Below are 6,178 nucleotides of genomic sequence, written 5' to 3' on the forward strand. Positions count from 1 at the left end.
ATGTCTTCTCCAAAAACTTATCATTGTAGAAAGAAAAACACCTTTACAATTCATTTAAAGTCTGTTCTTTGTGACTTCAAACAGAGATGACTGTTGTTGTCTCACGTTTGTTCTTCTTTCCATCAGATGTTGGTCTGCAGGAGGTTTTAGATGAACATAAGATCAGTCTGAGGAGGAGATGTGAATGTGTGACTGAAGGAAGTGATTTAACAGGAAGTGGAACCCTCCTCAACAGGATCTACACTGAGTTCTGCATCACAGAGGGACAGAGTAAAGAGGTTAATACCCAACATGAGGTGAAGCAGCTTGAGACAGCTTCCAAGATGAAGGCCCTCCATGACACTCCAATCAAGTGCCACCACATCTTTAAAGCCTTACCTGACCAACAGAGACACATCAGAGTGGTTCTGACCAACGGCGTCGCTGGTGTTGGAAAAACCTTCTCAGTGCAGAAGTTCACTCTGGACTGGGCAGAGGGTTTGGAAAACCAAGATGTCAGTGTGGTGATTTTGCTTTCGTTCAGGGAGCTGAACTTGATCAAAGATGAGCAGTACAGTCTTCTCAGGCTGCTCCATGTTTTCCATCCAACATTACAGAAGGTCACAGCAGAGGAGCTGGCTGTCTGTAAACTTTTGTTCATCTTTGACGGCCTGGATGAAAGCAGACTTTCATTGGACTTCAACAACAGTGAGGTTGTGTCTGATGTCACACAGAAGGCATCAGTCAACATGCTGCTGACAAACCTCATCAAGGGGAAACTGCTTCCCTCGGCTCTGGTCTGGATCACTTCCCGACCTGCAGCAGCCAATCAGATCCCTCATACATGTGTTGACAGGCTAACAGAAGCACGAGGCTTCACTGACGCCCAGAAGGAGGAGTACTTCGGGAGGAGGTTCAGTGATGAAGAGCTGTCCAGCAGAATCATCTCCCACATCAAGACAACCAGGAGCCTCCACATCCTGTGTGGAGTCCCAGTCTTCTGCTGGATCACTGCTACAGTTCTGGAGCACATGTTGACTACAGAGCAGAGAGGAGAGCTGCCCAAGACCCTGACTGACATGTACTCACACTTTGTGATGGTTCAGACAAAGAGGAAGAAGAACAAGTACCATGAGGGACATGAGACGAGTCCACAGGAGCTGATGGAGGCTGACAGGGAAGTTCTTCTGAAGCTGGGGAGGCTGGCGTTTGAACATCTGGAGAAAGGAAACATCATGTTCTACCAAAAAGACCTGGAGCTCTGTGGTCTTGATGTGACAGAGGCCTCAGTGTACTCAGGAGTTTGTACAGAGATCTTCAAAAGAGAGAGTGTGATCTTCCAGAAATCAGTCTACTGCTTTGTTCATCTGAGCGTTCAGGAGTTTCTGGCTGCAGTCTACATGTTCCACTGTTACACCAACAAGAAGTCAGAGGTGCTGGAGGACTTCCTGGGGAACGACCACCAGGTCTCCAATAAGTCTCTGGATGACTTCCTGTATGGAGCCATGAAGAAATCCCTGCTCAGTAAAAATGTTCACCAAGACCTGTTTGTTCGCTTCCTTCATGGCCTTTCTCTGGAGTCCAACCAGAGACTCTTAGGAGGTCTGCTGGGTCAGACAAAGAACCGTCCACAAATCATCCAGAGAGCCATCAACAACCTGAAGGAGATGAACACTGATGAAATCTCTCCTGACAGAAGCATCAACATCTTCCACTGTCTGATGGAGATGAACGACCTCTCAGTTCATCAGGAGATCCAAGAGTTCCTGAAGTCAGAGAACAGATCAGAGGAACTCTCTGAGATCCACTGCTCAGCTCTGGCATATATGCTGCAGATATCAGAGGAGGTTCTGGATGAATTTGATCTAAAGAAGTACAACACATCAAAGGAGGGACAACGGAGACTGATCCCAGCTGTGAGGAACTGCAGAAAGGCTCGGTGAGTCTTAATGTGATCATTAACAGAATCAATCAGTGGATATTGATTCTGTAGTTTTGTTCTTCTGATATACACCGGATTACATTATTGGATCCTATTCCAGCTGTCATTGGGCGAGAGGCAGGGTACACCCTAGATAGGTCTCCAGTCTATCAATGGGCTAACACAGAGAGAAAGACAACCATTTACACTCACACCTATGGCACCAGTCGGCATGGATTCGAACCTGGAACCTTCTGGTGGCTGTGAGACATCAGAGCTAACCACCACTCCATTATGCCGCCCCATAACATGGAACAAAATTACCAAACTCAAATTACAAGTGTCACTTTATTTGAGGTATATTTTTACATTATTTGTCCCAAGATGTTTTCTACATGACATGCTATGTAGGATGAACCAGTTCAGATCTGTTTGTAATCTGTCTTCATTTTCTTTTAGATCTCCTTCGGGCTGTAAGCTCATCATACAAAAACACAAATATTAGCATTCACTTGTAATACATCACCTCTTAAAGAGAAACTTCATATTCACTTAATCATCAATCAGATATCATGGGTTCAGTTAACACACTGTGTTTGTATAAAAAGTGGATTCCTTCTTGTCAAGTGTTTAGTTTAATTTCTGTAGCATTTGGCAGCAGTCATCAGATTTTTCCTGCGTATGGACGTGAACAGTCATAGCTGACAGTAGTAGGTAGCAAAGAGAGATCATCTGTCCAACTGGAACTGTTCACTGAGTTCAACTGATTCTAAATGTTCTGGAGTCAAAGTGAAGAAATGTTTTCATCAACCAGATGTCTTCATTCTGACTGTGTGGATCAAACCACACTGACAGACTGTGGACAGTATGGAACCCTAAATGTCAAAAGCCGAACTCCATTTTCCCTCCTTCATCTACAAGATGAGAGCAGATCAGAGATTGTCATTAAAAGTCTGCATCAATCAATCAATCAATCAATTTTTATTTATAAAACACTTTAAAAACAACACAGTTGGCTACAGTGCTGTAAGAAAAATTAGAAACAAGATTCAAATCTTAAAACCGATCAAACAATAAGAACCAACATCTCATGCTGAGTTAAAAGCCAAAGAGGAAAACATGTGTTTTAAGGGAGGATTTAAAATGAGGAAGACCGTCGGCCTGCCTGATGTGCAAAGGCAAGTTGTTCCACAGTTTGGGGCCAGCAACTGCAAAGGCTCAGTCACCTCTCATCTTCCTCTTTGTATTTGGGACAACCAACAATAGCTGATCTGCCGACCTGAGAGAGCGTGAGGGAGCGTATGGCTGGAGGAGTTTGGACAGATACTGTGGAGCGAGGCCATGAATACATTTAAATACAAGTAAAATAATTTTAAAATCAATCCGGAAACGTACAGGGAGCTACTGACTTTCCGCTAAAATTGGGGTAATGTGATCTTGTTTTTTGAAGAGAGTCATTGTGGCATGTCAAACACAGTAAGATGAGATGAGCTGAATCACAGATGTTCATCAGATGATCACCTCACTCTGTTTCATACTCATTCAGTCTGGATCTAGCATATAAATTATCTGATTTTATAACAGATTTTATATGTTTTCTAATCACAGATTTACTGGATGTGGACTCTCAGAGACTCACTGTGAAGTTGTGGCCTCAGCTCTGAAGTCCAACCCTTCCTATCTGACAGAGCTGGACCTGAATCATGATGACTTGAAGGATTCAGGAGTGAAGCATCTGTTTGCTGGACTGGAGAGTCCAAACTGTAGACTGGAGACTCTGAGGTCAGTTCACTGACTGGAGCTGTTGTAGGTTTTCATTATTTATTCAGTTCAAATCATTGATGTGTCAAATGTTCTTTAGTTGATAAATGCTCAGTATTTCCATGAGCACAAATCTGAAGAAGTTTCTTCTTTTTCTCAAATGTTGTGTTTTTCCAAATTGCTGAACAATAGTTTTTCCTTGTGGCTCCAAATAAAAGTGAAAGATCTGAGCAGGGTTCATTTAAAGGTGACAGAAGTGGAGTCATGTCGGGGAGATGATGTGAGCCTCCGCAGGTTCATGTTGTGCTCCATCAGTCAGTGAAGATGAAGTCAGTACTGATGAGGCTGTAGAGTGTGTGAGGATGTGAATGAGGCTGTTGAAGATCTGATGATAGCAGATAAAAACAGGCTGCAGAGAGTCAGAGAGAGACAGGTCAGAGAAAGAAGAGAAAGACATGAATGGAAAACTTGATGAAGTTGAAGTTAGGAACTGTGATGATGTTGATGGGATCAGAAGCTGACATGGCTGCTACAGAGACAAGCCACACAGCTGCTGTGGTGAGGTGTGTGTTAAAGCAGAGTCCTAAACAGCAGCCTAACACAGGCCCAAACATCCCAACAAAGAAGGATTCAGGCTCAGTGCGAGGATTTCAAACAGAAGCTGGAGAAGAGACAGGACTCTGTTGGAATGACTGCAGAAAGAAGGCAGATGAGACCAGTCATAGTGTTTGTGATTTAGAGCCAGAACAGAGTTTGTGTTCATGAACAAATCACACTCTGTTTCAGAATCATCAACTATTTTATCTCTCAGAGGTTAAACATGGAGTGTATGAAGAGATCTCTGATCAGTAAAGTTTGAACTGCAGCCAAGATCTTCTGCTTCTGCTGCTCATTTGAACCTGACAAAAGGTTGAGCTCATTTCCAGAGTCGAGGGTCTCTGACTACAAAGGCTCAGTCTCCTCTGGTTTTTAGCCTCAATCCAGGAATTAGTAACAGAGCTCTACTAGTGGAGGGTTAACATGTCAGAGATACAATCAAGGACCAACATCATAACAGATTGAAAGTCATCATTGAAACTTTAACATCTGTTCTAAAATACACAGAGAAGCAGTAAAGGGATGCTACAACTGGTGTTACATGTTACATGTGGATTTAGTCAGTAAGAGATGATGTCTGTAGAAGACGTGATGAAGATCCACAATAACAGAAGGACAAAGTCAGTCAAACATGTCTGATTAGATTTAATCTACATCTTTTATTCTTTATTCAGACTGTGCAGATGCAGGTTGTCAGAGATCAGCTGTGATTTTCTGGTCTCAGCTCTGAAGTCCAACCCCTCCCATCTGAAACATCTGGACCTGAGTATCAACAGTCTGAAGGATTCAGGAGTGAAGCAGCTGTGTGGTTTTCTGGAGAGTCCAGACTGTAGACTGGAGACTCTAAGGTCAGTTCACTGTCTGTTACTGTTGTAGATCTGATATGTTTAATCATCAACTGAATCTAATTGATGTTCATCCAGAAGTTTCCTCCATAAATCTGTAAATGTCCTTTAGTTCAAGACGAGTGTTTGAAGCAAAAACTGTAGAAAATGCCCACTGTTTGTTGTTAAAGTCAATGAAGCTTAAAGGCTGTTAGGACACAGCAATGTTGAGCTACACATTTAAAACCTGAACACATCTGATTGAATTATTATTAATTTTCTCTACATCTTTTATTCTTTATTCAGTTTGTGGAGCTGCAGTTTGTCAGAGATCAGCTGTGATTCTCTGGTCTCAGCTCTGAAGTCCAACCCCTTTCATCTGAAACATCTAGACCTGAGTTACAACAGTCTGAAGGATTCAGGAGTGAAGCAGCTGTGTGGTTTTCTAGAGAGTCCAGACTGTAGACTGGAGACTCTGGAGTAGGTTCACTCTGTGTTACTGTTGTAGATCTGATATGTTTAATCACCAACTGAAACTAATTCATGTTCATCCAGAACATACTATAGAAGACTGACGTGGTGATGATCTGCACTAACAGAAAGACATTTACTCATTTGCTCATCGACAGTCTTAATCATTTCAAGACATCTGGTTGAATTTTTATTGTTTATTCAGATTGAGGAGCTGCAGTTTATCAGAGATCAGCTGTGATTCTCTGGTCTCAGCTCTGAAGTCCAACCCCTCCCATCTGATACATCTGGACCTAAGTAACAACAGTCTGAAGGATTCAGGAGTGAAGAAGCTTCTTGATCTTGTGGAGAGTCCAGACTGTAGACTGGAGACTCTGAGGTCAGTAGAGGCTTGTAGTCAGTCCATGTTATGATCAGCAGTATTGTCCTAAACACAGTTAGTATCAAAGTCAAGACATACTGGATGAGCTGCATCATTGTCTTGGGAGCACATGAGCAAGATGGCGCCAGTGTGTTTGTCGGTTTGCCGTCAGCTCAGCCGCCAGCTCCCACTTGTCCGTTTTGCGCTATGTTTGTTTGTATTGGCACTCTTGCTTTGCTGGCGCTGTTCTGTTGCTGCTACATG

The 6,178-nt window shown here is 42.9% G+C and overlaps 1 pseudogene across 1 annotated transcript in view; it reads left to right on the plus strand.

Annotated features, from left to right (window-relative positions):
* The window catches only part of LOC311499420 (protein NLRC3-like), a 235,836-nt pseudogene extending 229,869 nt beyond the window's left edge, over positions 1–5,967 (plus strand). Inside the window, exons 4-8 of the transcript in view lie at positions 127–1,918; positions 3,509–3,682; positions 4,933–5,106; positions 5,389–5,562; positions 5,759–5,967. The product of the transcript in view is annotated as a protein NLRC3-like (transcript). The remainder of the gene's footprint in view (positions 1–126; positions 1,919–3,508; positions 3,683–4,932; positions 5,107–5,388; positions 5,563–5,758) is intronic.
* Positions 5,968–6,178: the final 211 nt, after the last annotated feature.

The sequence above is a fragment of the Chelon labrosus genome (genome assembly GCF_963514085.1).
Source record: "Chelon labrosus genome assembly, chromosome: 2".
NCBI lineage: Eukaryota > Metazoa > Chordata > Actinopteri > Mugiliformes > Mugilidae > Chelon > Chelon labrosus.